At 33.3% G+C, this 22,357-nt stretch overlaps 2 pseudogenes across 2 annotated transcripts in view; one reads left to right on the plus strand and one right to left on the minus strand.

The window, feature by feature from the left end:
- LOC145965149 (uncharacterized) overlaps positions 1–22,357 on the plus strand; it is an 88,893-nt pseudogene that overhangs the window by 2,058 nt on the left and 64,478 nt on the right. Inside the window, exons 2-3 of the transcript XR_014436631.1 lie at positions 11,719–11,843; positions 17,808–17,849. The product of XR_014436631.1 is annotated as an uncharacterized LOC145965149 (transcript). The remainder of the gene's footprint in view (positions 1–11,718; positions 11,844–17,807; positions 17,850–22,357) is intronic.
- The window catches only part of LOC145965628 (small ribosomal subunit protein uS5m-like), a 40,531-nt pseudogene continuing 18,350 nt past the window's right edge, over positions 177–22,357 (minus strand). Inside the window, exons 2-5 of the transcript XR_014436770.1 lie at positions 1,812–2,160; positions 1,449–1,664; positions 1,183–1,371; positions 177–606 (exon numbers count right to left, since the gene is read on the minus strand). The product of XR_014436770.1 is annotated as a small ribosomal subunit protein uS5m-like (transcript). The remainder of the gene's footprint in view (positions 607–1,182; positions 1,372–1,448; positions 1,665–1,811; positions 2,161–22,357) is intronic.

The following is a 22,357-nucleotide window of genomic DNA, read 5'->3' on the forward strand; positions in this document are numbered from 1 at the left end:
TGCGTTTCTTTCAATATATAAAAATATCCAAAATATCTAAAAAAATTCATACACCTTTTTTGAGTCTTCTAAATAAAGATTAGAATAATAAATTTACAAAATAATAATAAGAAAAAAAAAGAACAAAAATTTTAAATCTCACATGGATGTTTAATTTTATACTAATATTTCTAATGTAACATTTCATTCATAAAGATTTTATTTTGAAACGTTTATACAAAAAAGTACAATGATACGGCTTCTTTATTCTACTGTTTCATCTTCGCGTGGCTTATAAAGTGTCTCTGGATATTTTTCTGTCAGAAAACTATGCAGCTTTCCATATTCGCTAGCTTGTATTCTCGTTTCATTGGAGTTTTTCATTCGTTCAAGTCTTACCAATCTTTTTTTGTAAGACGGAAGTTTAGTAAAGAATGGTGGTAATTTCTCCTTTTTCAACACCACTCTATTATCCATTACATATTGAATAAAATATAAGACTCATTGGACGGCACTTCTTTTGGTTTTCTGACTTGCGTTAGTGAAGCAAGTACTACTGGATAATTCCCATTTTCTGATTTAAACTCGATGCAACCGTTTTTCATCTGCTAATTGTTGATATGATTTCTGCAAATATTTCCATATTATTTTGAGATTGATTTGCTTCATGATATGTTGCAATAATTAAATTATGATTTCTGATATAATCTGCTCAGACTTCAGAGAAAGCTAGTTTTAATTCTTTATTTTATTGAATATTTTTAATGATATAATAATTAAATTAAAGTTCTGTGAAAATACGCTTGAAATAAAAAATATTGTTTCTTATGTACAATCCTATAAAGTTTAAGTAGACAAGAAATCATTGTTAATAATATATATAAATTGATAATTATATAAAACAATTAATTAATTAATTAATCGACACAATCTATATTTTCTTTAGCTTTATGTAACATATATATATATATATATATATATATATATATATATATATATATATATATATATTAATTTAATTATTATATTATTAAAGATATTAAATAAAATAAAAATTAAAGCTGGCTTTCTCTGCAGTCATAATATATATATATATTAGAAAAATTTTTTATTTATAGAAATATATATATATTTCTATAAATAAAGAATTTTTCTAAAATAAATAAAAAGCATAATATGCCTTTAAATACTTTATATACACACCTGTTGCAATAAACCAATAAAGAATGCTTTTGCATTCCTAACTCCTTCGACTTTGGCATACATATCTTTTATGCCAATTGTCTCGCAACATGCTTTTATTGCATGATGACAAACAAGCCCATTATCCTTCATGAATTTTCTTTACAAATATTTTTGTATTCTCAAACTATGTAAAGAAGTCATGTAACACTGAAAAGTACAAAGTGATATTAAAAGAGAAGGAGTAAATTTTATATTATATAGTATTCACACAATTATTTTCTCACCAGTGTGTTCCTTATATCTAGGAATATACATTAGTCTTTGACCTGCCCTATTTTTAGCCGTCTTTAAGGATGTTTTAGCTTTTGATAACACAAATCCAGCTAATCCATTTCCATTTCCAGTTATTACAAATGAACTATTCTTGCACCCCAGATTACCAGTCATACAAGTTATCATTTTGTTTTCCAAAATCCAGGTTTCAAAACCTTCAAAAGTATCTACAGAACAAAGATATTAGTCATATAAGATTCTAATATTATCAGGACTGAAACATCAAAGAAAAAAATTGAAAATAGATATCATATCACTTGATTTTGTATGTATATGATTTAATATTATAATCCAATAATAGCGTAAATATTAACCTTCTCCAACAGGATTTGTTGGTCCAATCTTTCTGCCACTCATTGTGCCTTATCCAACCATGTTTCAATGGCAATAATTTTACTCACACTAGTCTGGTTTTACTTTGTCGTAATTCCATAAGTTTTTGCTTTCTTCCATGATTTACAGGCAGTTTTCGTTATTAAACTAATTCTTTTCTTCTAAACACAGGAGTGGCCAGGTTTAGGCCAGGAAATTGTATCGGAATTTTTTCCATGCCAATAATTTGCCCTTTTAAATCTTTCTTTTTCGCTATTCCTCTTGCTCTACCTCTGTGTCTTCCTGCATTACTGACACTTGTCACATCCTTCCATAATTCATCTCCAGTTTCTGTAGAACAAAAGTACAGTGAAATACAAACTATTTTCTGTTGTGAAAATAAACTACCGTCAAAATATCCATAAAAGTTTTATTTACTACTCACAAAGAAAATAGAGTTTTTAATATTACTTAATAAAGGAATGTATGTTTTTAACAAATGTGAGTGATTGACAGACAATAAATTACATATACCTGAAAAAATTTTATTAGAATTAATGTATAGGGTTAAGTTGATAAATTAATTTTAAATACACATTATACATATGTAAATTATATATGATTTAGAGACAATGATATCCTACAGCTGACAATGAGTGCTCGTCGGTCAATAGTCTCTCGTATTACCATCATAGTAATATAAATTTTACGCATGATTTCTGCAAGATGTCGCGAGAATGCTATTTTCAAGCCCTTCTTTTAAAGGAAAATTGAAGATAATTCAAGATATGCCTGTTTTTATTTAGAAAAAAATATAGATGACATAAAATAGTTTCTTTTTTTTATCTTTTGATATTTCTTTTTTTAAATTATTTGTTCTATTTTTTATAAATACAATATTATTTTTTACTATTCTTTAAAAATTATATATTTAGTTTTTTTTACAGAATATATGGTTTTCATGAATTTAATAATAATTTTCCTTTAACACACATATCTTACATTAAAATAATTTAATATATTTCCAAATTTTTTACTCACATTAAACTTATTTTGATTCACTCTTTTAGCGAGAATAATTTGATTGCGTAAAATTAATATACAAAAGAATATTCTGTATATTTCAGAAAATATTCTCTTTTGTTTTTAAATTTTTTTAAATATATCTTATTTTTATTCATTACATTATATTTTATTTTTTTTATTTATCTTTATTTTTAAAGTTACATAAAATTGTGTATATAAACTTGCAGAGTAATATATTTTAAGAATCACCGAGGCCTTTTGCAAGCTACGATAATAAGTTGTTCAAGCGGCGGACGATCTTTGATCTCACGACACACCACGCAAAGATTCAAGCGATTCATAAACTCGGCGCGTTCCTTAGCGCACTTCCTCATTCTCTCGTTAATTACAACCAGCTTACCGCTCGTCTCTTGCAGAATCGGCTGTGTACCGTTCTTTTCAACGAATAGCATTAGCTATCTGCCATTTAGAATTTAAAAAAAGCTGTTGAAAATGTAAATTTATTTAACGTTCAAGTTTTTGAAATTTTCTTCTACTTTCGATCTTAATTTCCAATTTAATATCTATTTCAAATTAATTTCTATTTTAGTTCAATATCTACTTCAGTTTAATATTTATTTTGATATTTTAAGCAGTCAAATCACCCTCTCTTGAAACTATTTAATCTATAGTTTTGCCAAAAAACCATCTTTTAAATTTCTTTGCAATAAATGAAAAACTTAAGAAGAAACTATTTATTCTATTCAAGATACGAAATATAGAAGTTTAATTTTGAAATTTTTCAGATTCAGGTTTGAAATTTTTGTCCTTTCGATCTTCAAAAAATTTCCATTTAATATTTATTTCAAATTAATATTTATTTCAATTCAATATCTATTTTGATACTTTAAGCAATCACCTTTTCTTGAACTATTTAATCTATAGTTCTGTCAAAAATTCCTCTTTTAAATTTCTAACAATAAGAGAGAGGCTTTGTTTACCCTGTTTAAAGTATGAAATATAAGAATTCAAGTCCTATATAAATTAAACGCCTCGAAATTCTGTAGAATCTAGAAAACTTAAAACATAAAAATAGGGTGGAAATCAGAATTTCCATTTTCGAAAAATAGACTTAATAATACGAAGATTTTTCAATTAACTTAAAAATTGTCCGTGTTATGTCAAAAATATAATTTCTGACATAATTGACGTTCTCATTTAATCGGCTCTCGGTTAGTCAATAAATCCTCGAACAATTTAGCCGCACGCGTTGCGAAAGATTGAGTTTTATCCTCGATTCGCCAAAAAACTTTTCGTTCCGCGGTGGTTTGTATCTTCTTCAGCAGCCGCGCGGCGCCTCATAATTCACTTAGACTCAGCCTTACTTGTCTGCATGTTGGTCGAGACAGCGGCAATTACGCCCTGTGTCGGCAAAAAGGGCGAATGTTTTTCTTGTGCACGTTTTAACAAACGCCAACCCCATAACGTAGCGTCATCCTTTCACCTCGTGTTCTCTCTCGTCGCGATTTCGCAAGAATTTGGATCTCGCGAACGAGAATACTTTCTCGTTCAAGAGGCAAGAAAAGAACAAAGGAAGAACAGCTTTGTCTTACGAGTGATTAAAATCTGAGAAAATATGTGTAATCGAGTGAACGCGAGGAACATGTGATGAACTGTCAGTTTGACACAACTGGTACGTCGTGATCGAAGAATCTTCCTTGTCCTTGTTTTCAACTTGAATTCTCTCCCAATTATAGATTCTAGAAAATTTTGATAGATTTAATTTATATGAGAATTGAGTTTTTATTTTGTACCTCAATTTTTCTTGGATTGAATTTTAAAAAAGGAGCTTCTGGCAAAACTATAAATTAAGTAATTTCGGAAAAATGTAATTTGACTAGGGTTGCACGAGATATTAAGATTAGAAATTATCTTGATTGTCTTGTCTTGAGATTCGAGATAAGATCAAGACAAGATTTTTAATTAATTCTCAAGACAATATCGAGATTAAGATTGTCAAGATTATTAGTCCTGTCAAGATTATCAATTTTTAAAAAAGCTAAAATATATATTTGTAAATTAGATGAGAAAAATCACTATATTATACACGAAATTAAAAAGTTTTATTTAATAAATAAAAACATTTATATTAATAAATTTAGAAACAATATTAATACAATAGATAAAATAATTAATTTAAAATTTTACACAATTATTTAACTGTATGCAAATGCTTTAAAGCTAACGAACATATATTTTGTTTTGGGAAGTAAACGAATGACATGAATAATAATAATTATCTTAAATTGCATTATAAAAATTAAGTCAAATATGATTTTAAAAAATTGTTTTTATCAGATAAAAATTATTAATAAAATGGAAACAAGACGATACACACAAGAGACAAGATTCTTGTTACAAAAATTCCTTCAAAATCAAGATTTAAGTGTTCGAAAATTTCCAATATCAATTACAATATTTCTTTTACAAATATTATCTTATTTCGAATCTTATGCGATCCTAGATCTGACCGCTCGCAAAAGGATAAATGTCAAAAATTGAGATGAAAGATAGGTCTGATAAAATTGAGATGAAGGGCGGGAGAAAGATTTCGACTCTCGTAGTCGAAAATTAATCGATTGCCTCGTTTCTCCTCCTTTCGTCCTCTCTTTCTCCAGGCTCCCGTAATTCATTTAGACGGTAGTCAGACGAGACAAGCTCAATTACACTCGCGGCAAAAAGCCGCCGTCGCTTCTTCGTACGACGTGCGTGGTCCATTCGGCGAGCAGAGAGATGAGAGAGGGTGAACGCGGGGGTGTCGTCCGTGTCGCTGAAAACGAGCCCGGGCCCGTCGGTCGGCTCGTGTCCTCGTCATTAGAAGATTCCCCTTCGTGAAAACGACACGAACTTTAATAAGGAGGACGAAAGGACATGTTGCATAGGGGATAGATGTGTCGCAAATAAATTTCAAATAACTTTCGAAATTTTTCTGTGTTATTAGAGTTTAGAGCAGCGTTTCTATAAAACATTTTGGCCCCACGATCCCCTAAAATAAAAAGAAAATAATAAAAATAATAAGGTTACTTCGTGAAAAAACTTAATATCAATAATAATAATTAATAGTAATAATAATTTCATATTTCTCAATAATAATAATTTATATAAGCGATTAATTCAATCTGTTTTCATTTAAAAAATTTGACTTTGAGCCTGTACTTTTTAAATAAATGATAATGATTATTCTTATAAATCTGTTTCAATCTTTTAATAAAAGTGTGTTCTTATAAATTTATTTTCAAACATATTCGTTTTTCACAAAAATGTGTTTTATTCCTTTTGTGTACGTTAAGTTGTTTTTATTTCGCGACTCCTGGTTTGAAAAACATTGATCTAGAGTCAGAAAATATAATAAAATATATAATAAATAAAATAAAATATAATATAATATAATATAAATGTAATATAATAAAATATATAATATAATAAATATAATAATATTATAAATAATATAATAAAATTAATATTATATAAATTTAATATAATAAAATATATAATATAATAAATATAATATTTTATTAAATATAATAATATTTTAGAAAATATAATATCGACGCTTCGAAAAGGGCACACACGCATACACACATGTGACAAGTTACACGGTAGAAATATAGTTTCCGGAACCTACGATCGCGTATTCTTTAAGATTACTATCGACGCGATATTTGCCCGGCGAGGCGAGTTCGTCGGAATCCGCGCTTCTTGCGCGGTTTACACACAAAGAGGACGCAGTTGGCGGTTCCCGGAGGAGTCGAGGTGGTTAATCGGCCGGTTAGCGTGACGGAGAAGGCAAAGAGGTTGGCTCGAAAACAATGGCCCTCGTGTTGATGGCAATATTTTAATGAAGTTAGCAAGTTCCCGGTATACCAACGGCTCCCTCGTCGTAGACGCGCTTCCAGGAGCGTAAATGCACCGGGGGTGGCGGATCCTCCAGAGAGAGGAAGAGAGAGAGAGAGAGAGAAAGAAAGAAATGGGGGATCGACAGGCGCCACTCGGCCACTGATTTCCACTTACCGATATCGTTCTACAAAGCTGCCTTCATCTCCCAGCCTACGCGGCTGTTCTCTCGTTAAACCAATGTCCCGATCTCGCGCACTTAAACTCGCGGAAAATGAGAGAGTTCAGCGCTATCAGACGCTACCAACGGCAAGAACGAAGATCGAATTAAGAAAATTGAGTGTTGCGTGAAATCTAAATAATGTGTTACTTGCGAAGTAATTCGAATTTCACAGTTTCACGTTGATAAATTTACACAGTCTAAAAATTATATTTTTTCCAAGATGTCTGCTCCCTAGAAAAACATTAAAAATTTAGAATTCTCACCTGGGATTTTCTTTATACCTGGAAAAATCAGAAAATTTTTATAGAGACTTTTAGATAGAGAATTTTATAGAGACTCAGGGAATTTTTTGTTTTAATTTTTTCTTTGATTATTTTGCTTTTATATTGTTGTAACCAATTGACAAGCTAATTAAATATATTTTAAGGCAGTTTATATTTTTTATTTTTATATCATTTTTGTGATACAAAATTGAAAACGTTATGAGAAATGAGCAGATGAGAAATGTTTATTTTATGAAAGTTATTCAGTTTCTTTTCAGTATATTTTTAAATCTAGCGTTTGAAACTTAAATTTATATATTTTTCATATGAATGAAAAACATTAGAAAACGCATACAATAAAAAAACTTATTTTAGTTAGTTGCATTTAAAAAAATCCTAAAAAAATTCTGTTTACCTTAAATTTTAAATAAAAAAATCTGAAAGAGCAGGAAATGTTCAGGAAACTTTTTTGCAAAATTAATTATATAGAAACTCTATTTTGTTATCTTAAAAAATGTTACATAAATAATATTTTTGCACTAATGTAATAAAAGTGAACAATTTTGCATTCATCAGATCTGATATGCTTGATCGATTTGAATTTTTCCCTAAATTTGCCTATGAAACAGGGCTCGTTTTAATCTATTTGAATAGCAAATACACAAGAAGCGAAGGGAGATAGAGAGAGAGAGACTGGCATCAAGCAATGATTAACAATGAGAGAGACGGATGACGATTACCGTTAGTCGTGTATCAATTGAAGAAGCGCGACGGGATGAAATCACATGTGCAAACAAATCGTTTTGCATGCGTCGTGCGTGCTAGGATAGGCGGGGATCAATGTGATCGATGCTTTGCGTACGAAGTGAAAAGGCAGGATTCACGAGATTATCGGTTCGTCAAAACGACAAAAAGGACTCTTTTAACTCGTGGTCCTTTTTTTTAACGAGAAAGAGAGAGAAGGTATTAACGAATATTCTCTGAAAAATATTGATTCACGTATGAAAGATGCAGAGTAAAAGTGGACAAGGCAAATTCGTAATTTGCAAGATTTATTTTAGATAACAGTTTCAAAGTGGATATTCATAAATTAGGATATAATTTACCCTTATTTTGTACCTTGTGGTCAATAGTATCTAAATCTTTGTTAGTTCTTCGGGGAAAGAAACTTTTGTGATACTGTGGAAAGATATATATTTATTTTCTCTCTTTTTCTCTTAAAAAGAGAGAGAGAGAGGGGGAGGATCGATAGAGATTCGACGCGGATAAAATTTTTCGAGATAACGAAATGTTGCGCGAGCGAACGAGCGTTATTGAGATTTTCCATTTTGTATTCGGGCCGAACTAATTAATTTGCCTCCAATTAATTACCAACAATTGCTCTCGCTCTAATTACGGACGCTCGATTAGAATCTGCGAAAGTTACGACCGAACGGAACAATCTTAAGGTCCCGGCTACTCACACATGCGAGTTCTCGTGAATAGAATTACCCGTGATAAGACTTGACCGCAAAGCTCTCTCCCTCTCTCTCTCCTTCACTCTCTCTCTCTCTCTCTCTCTCTCTCTCTCTCTCTCTCTCTGTACGTTTACAAGCACACGAGAGCCTTAATATTTTGTAGCTTCATCTCCCTTTACATCTGCGACGACGCAATCCATCCATCCCCGCTTATAATCTGAGTCCTTATTTTCGACGTCGTTATCTAACGAGGAATCCGAATAAATTATGCAAAGGGGGTCTTAAGTCCGCCATTTCGCGGACATCGATCTTCGGTCGAGATCACGTCCGCCTGTTCTTTCCGTTCTTTTCGTCACGTGCGATCGTTTAACGACTCTATCGGAACCTTACGCGTGTCGTAAAGAGCGAGTTACGCCACAATTTCCACACTAGAGGCCTCGACGCGTCAATCTCGCGAAATTCTCCTCCCTGAAATTTTACGGGGGAGGTTTGTCGATCGAGTTCGATAGCGCGTGCTCGTTTACGTGTGCGACATAAATATCGCGACTTTAGGTGCACACGTTGATCGTACAAACGTGTATATACGTTTTAGTTAGGTGGACCGAACACAGATAGGACTACATAACGAAAGAGAGGAGTGAGGGGGAAGAGGGGGACGAAGGATGCCCAAGATCTCGTCTCTGAGCTCTCGGGGAGGGATATTAAGGCTGAAGCTTCTCTCTATCTGATGGTTTCTCCTCTTCTTCCTCGTCTCCTTCGCTCTTTCTCTCTCTCTCTATCACTCTCTCGACGATTCCCGGCTTCGAGAGGGCGGTTTCACGAGGGACGATGCAGGGATAAAGGGGGCAAGAGGGGAAGGAGGGAGGAGGAAGAAGCCACAACTCGAAATTACTGCATCGATCCCCGAGCAGACTCTCGCGCTCCACCGACAGTAGAACCAATCTTGGCCTTAAGCCCGTCTTACGCGTCGCGATTTCGACCTTTGTCGACGAAACAATCTTGAAGATTTCGCGATTACATAACGCGTTATATCTCTTATCATTGTTAGTAATTCGCGCGAATTCGCGAGGATGCTGATCTCATTTACATCCTCCTTTCCGCCTGTTAATTTTCTTGTACTGTTAATACTTGTACTCTGATGTACGATTTATGCTCGTAAGGTGCTTTCCCATAAATACAGATTACAAGTGTTTTTTTTTCTTGTTAAAGAATATTCTTTTTCTTCGACAAAATTTTCAGAAATGCATTGTTTTCGAGATGTCGTATTTTGTTAAATACCAGGATACAAAACGATTTAATAAATTGTAATTAAAAAATCTCAAATTTTAGAAAAAGGCTCCTTGGAATTTAAATTTTGTATAAATGATATAATATTAAATTTAATTAATGCTTAATTAATGCTTAATTAAGTGATATAATATCAAATTAATTTACACAAATAGTTTATTAATTAAATTAAAATAAATTATCATCTTTAAAAAGAATATGGGTTTTGGCTCAGTCATCAAAATTAATTTGAAATACAATTAATTTGAAATAGACATAGAAAAAAATATTTAGTCTAAATTTGTATTACAAAAATTTGAATATTTTCAAGCAGCAACAAATTAATTGACACGGTATTTGGCTATCGTTTTTCTCGACATATTATTGTTAAGACATGAGATCATCTTGTCATTTAAGAAGCAAGATTTGTAAGAAGGTAGTGATACGAGATGCTCTGTATATTGACAAAGTCCTTTTCAAAATGCAACAAATATTGAAATATAATTCGTTGATCATTAACGATTAATCGACTTTCAAATGATATGTAAATGTAGCTGATAGGCCTTTATCGAAGTACATATATTTCTCGCCATTTATCCATTTATTATTTCAAATATGAACCGAAGCGACAAGCATAAAAATTATAAATTATTATTTCATTGCGATTTTTACGAACAATAATAATTTATCTAACAATACTTAAAATCAAATACACTTCGGCGCTTTAAATTTTTCGCTGATCGAAATTTAGTTTGTTCTATTTGGATTTAAATTGTGTAATAAGACATGAATCGCAGAATTGAGTGATTGAAAAACGTAACGAAGTGTCTTATAAATATCTTAATCGTTTAATTAATAATTAATATAGAATTTAAAACAAAATAGCATATTCTCTCTCCTCACAGATATTTTATAATACTTCAAAAATATTTCATATTTTAAAATATTTCAACAAAAATAAATAATAACCGGTATTCAACCTTGATAGTATAGCGTGTATTGTTCATATGCCGCGGCCTTGTTACCATTTGCATGACCTTGTTATCATTTGCGCGACGGAATTCGAACAGCAAGGTAGTGGTACACATATTGTCGAATTTCTGTATAAAACGCGATCGCGAAAAATTGAAAAATATTAATAATTCGCTATGATTATTATACACGTTTATTAATCAATTTTCAGTAAACAAATTGCGATACGTTATGATATGTTTTTATTATTGAAATGTGTTATCGCAAAATCATTTATTATTTTAAATCTTAATTTCAAAACGACAAGATGAAAATTATAAATTATTGTTTTAATGCTTACGGGCAAGAATTATTTTTCTAACAATACTTGGGATCAAATATAATTTGCTATTCGATTTCAAAACGCAATCAAACACGAATCGAGTAATTCACATAACAAAAGGTAATACCTCTAATACACACATTAATCGTTTAACAAATAATTTATAATTTAAAAGAGAGAAAGAGAGAGAGATAGCATTTCGCGTATATGTATTTTATAGAAAAATATTTCGATAAAACCAAATTCATAACGGTGGTCGACCTTGGCGTGCTATTGTTTACATGCCGCAGCCTTGTTTTCATTCGCACGGTGACTGACGACATTCGAGTAGTAAAATAGTAGTGCGTGACAATATATTGCTTTGCGATCGTAAAATTCGGGAGTGTCGTGTAAAGTATCGCGCGTTCATTTTTATCATGAATTCGGGAATGCCGTTCACAATGTCGCGCGTTTAAATACGAGAGTGTCATGCAAAGTGTCGCGTAATAAACTATATAAACTTTTCAGGAGTGAATTGTGCGAACTGTGCAAACTTTTCGCGAGTACAATGTGTAAATCAACGAATCCTGATGACTCTGACGATCCTGACAAATCTGAGAGGCGGGAAAAGCTTAAGACAGGCATCGGGTTAGGTGAATATTTATTTTTATTATACTTTTATTATATTTTTATTATATTAATTATTATATATAAATTATATATGTTCATATTAATTAAGTTTGTTTTTTTATTTGAACGATTTAAGTATTTTTTTCGAAAGAAATACTTTTTTTCATATAAATTCCGGATTTATCAAACGTTTATTTTTAAAAAAGTTTTTTTAGAATTTATAAGATTATTTATTAGGTATATGTTTATGCTTATGTTTCGTATGCATCGAATAGAAAATTTTAGGCGCGCTAAATGATATTTTTTTTAATATTAATTATTTTGGGCGCTGCTTTATAGTTGGCATTTTATATTTATACTTTTTCGTATAAAAATATTGATAATACTGGTGTAATTAAAAGTAGCTATATTTCTAGTGTGGCTATATTTTTATTGTGAAATACTTGAAGAAATTTTATTTCAGTTGATATAAAACAAATTCTTTTACAATAACTGAAGAGAAATGATTTTTAAATCTGATGTGGACATTAATATAATATAAATAATTAAATCTAATATCTTAACGTAATGTATTTAATACATTAATATAATAACAGTATTATCAAAAATTGTACGAGAAGAATCAAGAAACAGCGATTACACTATTAGCATGATAAAGTATGAAATATCTCGAAAATGATGCATTCCCGGTAATTTTGATACAGGAAAAATATGCTTATTTTTTGATAAGAAATGCAGTGACATCTATTTTATCTACATCAGACACTTTATACGTTTTTTTATGTCCGTCATAATCTACATTATTCGAAGATAATGGAGAGGGATATTTTGACCTACAAAAAACTATACTTTTCGCGCTGCTTTACCTTTCTCATCAGACTCGATTTTTTCTTCACCGAATAAGTTATCATCGGAAGAGTTTCCGGATAAGATACAACTTTACGAGGGATTACGTTTATGACTTTCTTGGACGTTTTCGCCGCGCACTCTTTTCGTCCGCTTGTCGTTCGTCTCTTGCCTCGCATTGTCCTTTGACCTCGCTTTCGTCTTCGCGTTTTACGATCGAACCGTTTCTTCTCGCGTACTTTCTTTTTCTTTATTTTCGACTTTATCTTTGTCTTCTGAAGTCACTTAAAAGTGACCATCCTCTGTGCTCCGAGATCTTCTTTCTTCTTACATGTCACTTGGAACACGATTATATCGTAGCCTTGCAATAAGATCTATCCATAGTTTTTTTAAGATAAACCAAGCACATCAGAGTTTCCTGTATATATTCGAATACATATATTTTTCTAAATTTACATGCAAGTAAAAAATACAATACCTTAGAAATGTGACAAATATTCTATGCATTTTGAATTTTAAGATATTTATTCTAAAAAAGAATTCTAAAAAAATAGATTAGACTTCAAAAAAATTGCAACGTTAGAAATTAAACAAATTTTACGCACACAAGATTTTAAATTCGCGTTCGTTTTATCGCGCGATAACGACGCACGATAAAGAATTTTCGAGAAAGGCGTTATCAAGAAATTGAATTATATCCTCCGACTTTTCTCCTCAAGTTGGTTAGCAGTCTGACTTTTGAATTAAAACGCCCATCGGGCGAATATCTACGGCGCGCGACCCGCGGCCCCTTCCTCTATCGCTCACAAACTCTCAGCAAAAGATATAAAAATTTAATTCCTCGCGGAGGAGAGAATGACGTGCCGCCGGCGTCGCAAGCTTCCTTCGGAAAAAGAGAAAGAGAAGAATTCCTCCCCCTGGTTTTCTCTTTCTCTCGCGACGAACCTCGTCTCATCGTGTCCACCTATTTTTTAAACTCCCTCGCGTAAGTCGGGAAAGTTTTTCCATTCTTGCAGTCGTTCACGGGACCGTTTACGAAAATTTAACGTCTTGCTCGAGAGAAGTCGAGGAATTTATCATATCGGAGAGTTTTAAATTTTAAAATATTAAAATATAATAATATAAATATAATAAATATAATTTTGAAATATAAAATGTGAACATTTTTTAAATAAAAATATAAATGATCGCCGAATTATTTTTCCGAATAACGACAATGTCTCTGCGAAAAATCTCGCGTAACATGTATAATCGAGAAAGACTAATTAATTACTCATATTAGAAGGCAAAGCTAGTTATTACGAAACGCGTAATGCAGCATGCGCAACTTTTGTCCCGCATAACTTCCGCGGCTTTAATTGATTCGTCTATCGCGATGTTCTTGCTGCTTCCGTTTGCTTGGTTTTTGCACGCGATAATTCAGCTCCCAGTCTTCGTTTCTGCAACGTATTGCCGCTGACTTTTGCGTGAATCGATAGTTTTGTGTTGTACATGCAGATAAGCCATAAGGCAAAGAAGCCTTATACGTCGGCGAAGACTTCAGTGGAGCCGTTTATCTCGTCTGGTAACGCCTCGTAAATGCAATTAATAGCGTTATCGATGAAGGATCAGCGATGAGTCCGACGTTATATGCAATGCCTGTTTCCTTTGAGAAGTTTTGTACACGCGGCCAAGTTGGCGTAACTAACAAGTCCGTTCCTATACTTGATAAAATTTCTCTCTCATCGAGAAATATATGTAATTAAAAGAATAAAGTACGAGAAGAAAAGTCGCTTTAGACTAGGATCCTCGCATCTTCGTCGTTCCTTCGAGAAGGAAGAAAGAGAGAAACGTCAAGTCTCTTATACCCGAGAAGCGATCTCGATCGATTTAATTCGATTTTTGCTCGAAATGAGCCGAACTCTGCCTCGAGGAACGATACCCCGAATACGTTACCCTCCGTTAGGGTTTTGTAAGGAACAGGCAATCTCTGTCTACGCTAGATAACGCCAAGGGTGCCCGCGAACGTAGCTTTTCATCTTACTAAATCACATTCGCCATCCATTCTGTACCGTCGGCATCCAAACAAGAATATTTCCCTTCTCCCCTCTACATTTTGTCGCAAATATGTTTGAAAACATACGTATTACGTATTAAAAATAATCGACATGATGGAAACTGAAATTTGTTGTCCTTTTCTGATTCTTGATGATTAGCTTTTTTAGACTAATAGCGATGGATTAGAGGAAAACATTGACATATATTTATTTATAACGCGGATAATATCGCTCTCTAAATAGTTTATTAATTTTTTTTAATTTATTAATTTATAGTTTATTAATTTATATAATTTATAAATTTATATAATTTATATTTATTAACTTATTAATTTTTCACGCAGAGGATGTATATTTTCCAGCTTTTTTTTGTGACAAATGGATCTGACAAAAATTTGATACTATTACAATAATTTTATGAAATCAACATTTCTATTTTTTCTCCTTGAAAGGATACAAAATATTGGTATAAGTAAACCTTTTTTCCTTCTTTTTCCTCTTATCTAATTGTAATCAAAAATAGTAATAAAAATTTTGTTGAAAACGAATATCTTTTCAATATCGACAGTTTAAGAAATAGGGAAAATTAATTTTTTAGATAAATTCTTATGATAGAGATTTGACATTTTCGAAAGAGAGAGATGTATTTGTTTACAATAAATTGATATCAGTATACGTGTAAATTGAACATGGAACAGAGTAGACTAACAAACAGCAGAATCTTCTTTTGGGGCAAAAAAAATTTCATGCTTTCGACTTTCCTTTGTCGATAATCCTATCGACCCATGTAATCTGTTCCTCGTTGCGCGAGGGAAAAGGGGAGTTTGCCGCCGACTAGTGACATCACTGGGCCATACATCAAATCGTTATCAGCGCCGGTCTCTCCCTCCTTCGTTCGAAAGAGTGAGAAAGAGAAAGAGGCAGTTCGGAAAGAGATGGAAAAAGGGGGAAGGAGATTGCGAAAAGATGGAAAGAGAGAGAGAATGATGGACGAGGGTAAAAGATGAGGCATGAGAGGGCGGGAAATGGCGGCGAGGAAAGAAAGAAAGCGGAACAAGGAATGTTTTTTTTTTTTCTTCATCTTGCAAACTCACGAAAGAATCGAGACATCGACTTTTTTTCATCCCCGTGTAAAAAAAATACGCTTCGAGTAGTAAATAAACGATGAGCGTTGACGTTTTCGAGCACTTGATTTTTCAAAACGTGCGCGCGCGCGCAAGACGCAATCGATGGCAATCTTTTGGAAAATATTTCCCGGCGATTGCGGAAGGCGCTTCTCGTAACCTCTTGCCGGAGATTTCCAGGGGACAGGCGTCACGGTCGGCGGTATAATTTTATTGCGGCAGATCGAATCGGACGGCGTCGTTGCATCCGCCCCTACGAGTGTCAATCCACTCCCGGGGCGAAAGTCGAGGTAGGACGGAGCAGAACGTAACGATGGTGAACGTAACACGGGTGAAGAGGAGTAACGCGCAGGAAGAGAGAAACGAGGAGAGAGAACGGATGGAAGTGAAGGCGGGGGCGGTCGGTATCTGACGAGATAAGGGCGCAATCTCTACCCCCTCTCTCTCTCTTTCTCTCTCGTCCTTGATCGTCTTCACTCTCTACATCTCTTTGGAGCGAGGGGGGTGGAAGAACTTTCCGTAGAAGGGGTTGAGAGCGAGATAGCGCAAAGCAGAGGGAGGCAGGAATGAGGAGTGAGCAAGAGAGAGAGAGAAACAGAGAAAGAGAGCAAGGGAGAGAAAGAGAGAGAGAGAGAGAGAGAGAATGGTTGCCAGGCAACGATGAGCAGGGCGACCAGCAGTATAGATCGCTATCCGGCCACCTCCTCAGGGGCGGGTTGTGTGGGTGGAAGAGGCAAAACCCCCTCAGCAAGATGGCTTTATTACCCTCCGTCGAGGACTCGCCGATGTCGCTGCAGTAACTTGGTCCTCGCTCTAGGAAATGACGCCAGCGTTAGTCCTCCTTGTGTACACACGCGTACACACACACACACATACACGTGTATGCACGTGTATGTACGTCGGTGCGATATTACACGTTGTATCCGTGTTGTTTCCGCATCTTGAAATCCTTCGATCAACCCACTAAACGCGCTCCTTTTCGTGACATTTACGATATTAAGGGAAGATCCAATCGCCATTAAATTATTGCTCCTGAATTTGACAAAATGAGAGATAGAATAATTAATGATAAATTTAGTAGCCAATTTTTTTACTCCAAAACCACATAATTGAATCAATTTAAATAATTATAACTCTTGTTTATCTCAATTTTCATTGCTATCCCTTCAAAATCTTACAATTAATTGATGAAACATTTAATAATAAAATTATAATTTTGAATCAATTGGATATAAATAATACTGAAGATACGAATATTTAGATTTTTAAAATATTGATTTTGATTTTTCATTTATATAATTCCCTTTAATCAATTACATTAATAAGTTTTATTTATTAGATACTAACAATCGATTACATTAAAATCGATGAAAAATTCAATGTGTGATGCAAAATCGCGTATTATTGCAGGCTCTTAATTCGAAAATTAAATATTTTACCTTGTATTTCTCTATTCGAATTTCAACACACCTATGTAATTCATTATTTCCAAATAATTAAAGATTATCTGATTTAACCATCACCACTAATAAAGTAATTATCGAGTCGAAAAGCATATCGAAGTTGCACAGCTGCTTACTTGAACAAGTCTTGCGTGATTTAGATTTCAAATAGGAATAGAGACGCAACATAGAAATTAAGAAATTAATTATTATCGTTCTATCGCAATCTTTACAGATGATTAATTTCTTTAGATTTATTTATATATAATTTTTAACATTAGTTATATATTTTTAATATTAGTTATAATATATAATATTTTTTAATAATTATTTAAGTTGTATAAGAATTAAATTCTTATACATTTATTATATTTTATCTAAGAAAAAAAATTTATACATAAATAAGGATGTTTTGCTGAAATTGTATGACTTTTGCCACATATTTCTTTAAAAAAAATTCTACATATAATAATTATTTTTTCAATATTAATTATTTTGTTTATTACTTTATATAACTTGGATATATTTTTATTTTACAGATCGACATTGCACATTACTACATCGCTGCGCATCGTATTCTGGTGAGTTTTAAATTTTGTATTTGTATTATTTTAATTTTACGAAGTAAAATAGATCTGCGAATATAAATATTATACACATATATGTGCATACATATATTTTTTATATAAGATAAAAAGAATATTAAATAATCAAAGGCTTAATGCCTTTTATGACAATTATTATTACATAAAAAATTAAATCTGCAAAATAACAGATGTAGTAATGTAATAACAGTATTCTGTGTTATATATCTTTTTATAAATTTCTCTATAAGTAATATAAAAATTAATTAAAGAATTATATTTGAATTTATTAATTATTTTTATCATAAAGAAAATTGAAAATCTAAATTAAATGTAATAAGAATTTTTGTATGCATATATGAATAAGTATAATATATCTTATAGATCTATTGACTTTTTGAAATGAGCTGAGGAAAAGACAAAAGGTGAAAAAAAGAGATTGATAAATATTTAAGGATCTTAGGACACTGTAATCGTACATAAGTCTAGTATTAGAAACTTTTTAATTTTTACTTTTTACATCCGACTCGAATACCTCGTCGACTTGGGATTCTCACTTGTAGCAATAAATCACGGTGGTCCATTGCGTTTTCTCTCACTCCGCGGCAAAGCGTGAATCTCATAGTAAACATCGCGAAATTTTGCTCGTCGCGGAACCTGCTTGTCTCGTCGTCGTTATTATAACAAGTGGAAACGGTTTCGGGGGAGGGGCGGTTGCAACTTTAATAAGTCTGCGCGACTTTGTAGCAGCGATGCATCCAGTCGAGTCGAGTCGAGTCGCATCTCGGCGACGCCGAGCACCGCGACGCTTCCTCACGACGGCGAATTCTGCCAAGGCAGCAACTCTGTCGGCGGCGCAACACCGGAGATGGAACCCCAGACGTAATTTCCGGTTTCGACGCGGCACCCGCGCGTTAGCCGAACCAAAAGACGATCGCTCAGCGAGCGAGATAGCCCGCGATAACTCGCTCCCTCGCGGTTCTCCCTCTCTCTCTCGCTCTCTCGTTGATTTTCTCTTCCTTTTCTCTCCCTCCCCATTCTCTCCATATCCAAGAGTTATCTCTTTGTTTCTCTCCTTCCACCCTCGTAAGCAGAAACACATTCGCCAGTCGTCTTCGCCGTCGTAGATTGACGACAACATTACGCAAGATGGATTTTACTCTCTCAAGTATCTCCGAAAAGCTCGACACTCGACTTGAGGGAAATTGGGGAAATTGAGACGCGATAAAACTACTTTAAAATTGAAAAAACAGCGATGTGTGCCAAATATTTCTCCGATGAAACTTGGCAGAGGATTATCAGTCGCGTTGACAAAAGATTTATATTCTGTAGAGAGATCACGATCCGCGCGATAATTCTCTTCAAAACGATCCTAAGAAATAAGGGCAGGAGGCAGTTTCTTTTGAGATATTTCTCTCGGGAAACGGAATAGGCTCTAAATGGCTTTGTCGTAAAGGACGATTTTTACTGCTCGACATTCATAGAGGCTTGGAACGCGAGCATGTTCGCTGCCAACATCGCATCATGAATAATAAGCGAAAACATCGCGCATGATGCACGACAACGAATATTCCTCTCGCTTCAACATTCATTTATCACTATCGTTTATTATGTGGCTTGGATGAAGATTTAAGTTAGATTATATAGTTTAAAAAATCATTTTTTCCAGGTATAAGAAAGAGATTTATGGGTTTTTGACGCTGGATACGCGCGATTGCAATTTCCAAATTATCCCAAATTATATATAATTAATTATTATTATTATCATGTTACAATTTTGAGAAAGTTGCGATTAATGTTGCAAAAATATTTTTAATGTAATTTATTACATTACGATTATGATATATGATGTATTGAAGAAGTTTTATTGCAATCAAAATTAAGTATATTGTTAGAATTTTCAAATGTCAAAAGAAATTTATCGTGAAAATTATATGGATTAATTAAAAATATTTAAATAAAATAAGTAAATGTTATATAATCAAATGATAAAATAAATAAATGTTTGTATATAAATTTATATAAATATAAATTTTTGCAAAAATCTGAAAGTTTTTTATTCTTGATAATCACGATAATAATTCCTTCAATTATGACATCATATAAATTCATATTCGATAACGATTTTAATCTTTAAAAATTAATAAACATAAAAAACATTATTTAAACTCTTAATAGTTGAATAAGCATTTTTTAATGATAAATTCCATATTTAATTCTATGATATCTTCTATTAATCGATATGACAAATTCCTTTCAAGAACTGAACGAATCCTAACAATATACTTAATTTTGCTACGAAACTTTTCCACCATATCACACAGCTATAACGTGATAAAATTTTTTATATAATTTATTTTTTAAATCTCATCAAGATTATTTTTCAGATTCGTAATCAGCGATTCAAAAACCTATAAACATAAATGTTGTTAGAGCGCGAGATTCTGTGAATTAATCTCCTATGATTTGCGCGAAATACCCCCGATAAATCATCTTGCATAAAATTTTCATTTCAGCATCCTTCTCTTGTCGTCTCGTGTAATAACAAAAGATTTCGCCAGATAGAGAGCTCGTAAAAACGGGCTTTACTTTCGGAGAAACTTCAGCCAGTCGACTGGCTGCCGGTGTAGGTGTGTCACGGCTATATAAGCGAGCTCGTTTGTAAAACGCTGTTCAAATTTTAGAGGCCAGTTAAATTTAAAGCGAGTTAAGCCCGAGCATTATAACGGCGCGTGCCAAGTAGAAGGGAAAAACGTTCAAAGGGGTTGTTAAAGCGGGAGATGATGGATGTTTAAATTTCGCATGTAACCCCTTCGCCGAATGACTAGAGACAAGAGAGGCGAGGGGGAGAGGGAGAGGGATACAGGCCTAAAAACGCTCATCAGGTCGGTAGGCGGAGTGGGAAAAGTACGATTTTGGCGAAGTTTTTTTCTTTCTTGACAAATTTTCGACACCGCTCGTGAGAAAACTTAATTTTATCGAGAAAAACATACTTGTTGTATTCGTGATAATCACTTTCCCTCCCCCCTCCGTCTGTCTATCTGTTTATCTCTCTCTTTTATTTTATATTATCTTATTATGCGTTACTGCAATTTTTTTTTAAATTAAATTATAATAAATTAAATTAATTAAATTAAGATTTTTGTTTAATTTGGCTTAAAATCCCGTCATTCATTATTGCCTTATTTTCGGAAATGGAATATCTCTTTAAGATGTTGACTCAAGGATTTTAACGTGATTAATTGATCTTTCTCATTAGATATAAATAATTCCTATATTTAATAAGATATTTATTCTTACATCCCCTAAATTTCCTCGCACGAGAATATTGTACGCCTGCCGGCTGTTGCCTATCATTCAAGTAATCCGAAGTGAGGTAAGCGACCGCTCTTACTGCGTCACGCAGAGAAAATGTCCATGTCGTTCGCCAAAAGTGCTGGGCTGTCGTCGCGATTCATTGTCTCGCGTGCGCGAGCGAACTCGGCCGGCGACAGAATTTCTCATGGGTATCGAGTACGTGTACGATATTACGGTTGTCGCTGTCATAGCCGATTGGACCATTGAAATGGTAAAGAGGGGCTTCGCAGACAAGCATCCCGCAGCTTCAGACAGGCACGCCACGGAAGTAAACCCCCGCGACACGTCCTGCGCTTGCGTTTGTGTGTCACCCATCTATTTTTTTCATCCTCCCGACGTCTCTCCTTCGAATGCGCGCCTCTATAAGAAACATTGTGCCTTTCTTGTGGCTTTTGTAGCGAATAAAGGATTCGTCGCGAGAAGATTAAGCTTAAAGCTGGGAAGAATTAAATTTCTGCTTAATAATTTTTTCAAAAATGCAAGAATATTCCTATTTTTCGCAATATTGTTCGACGGACGGCTTAGATTTACGATCACGACGTGTGAAAATGTAATTGACGATATTAAAAATCGTATGCTAAATCGATTTTTTTTTTTCGAAATGGGGGCAAGAGATCGTTATCGCCGCTGAAAATCGCCTTTACAATTTTTGAGCGATCATGGTGGCACCGCCCCTTCCTTCATTCCTTTCTCGCGACATATTGTCGTCATAAAATGACTCGTATACTTGGAATATTTCACACGCGTTACCATCCCCCGTCCGGTCCAACGTCACCCCCTCTTGTAAAATTTTTAAACTCCGAAAGGGTTGTCGCGCCCGGTTTGAGTTACTTATTTATTAACCCATCAATTTGTTAGAGTCATTGTTCGACCGTCGCGCTTTCCTTCGTACTTTGCTGTGCGTGCGTGTTCGAAATTTATTGCGAATTTTTTTTATGTATTAAATAAATTAGAGATAGTAATTAATTAAATTAATTATCTCATTATAAACAGAGCTGTCAAATTATAAAATTTTCTTTAGATAAAGTCACGTTCTTATGTATATAAAAAAATGCATTAAATTATATGTATTAAATTTCTCTAGTTTTGGGATTAATTTTAAATCGACAATATTCTCTCTCCATCGAGATTTTTCATTTCAGTGACAA

The sequence above is a fragment of the Camponotus vicinus genome, unplaced genomic scaffold (assembly GCF_025532165.1).
Source record: "Camponotus vicinus isolate PSW18456_S1 unplaced genomic scaffold, iyCamVici1.0 SCAF_14, whole genome shotgun sequence".
NCBI lineage: Eukaryota > Metazoa > Arthropoda > Insecta > Hymenoptera > Formicidae > Camponotus > Camponotus vicinus.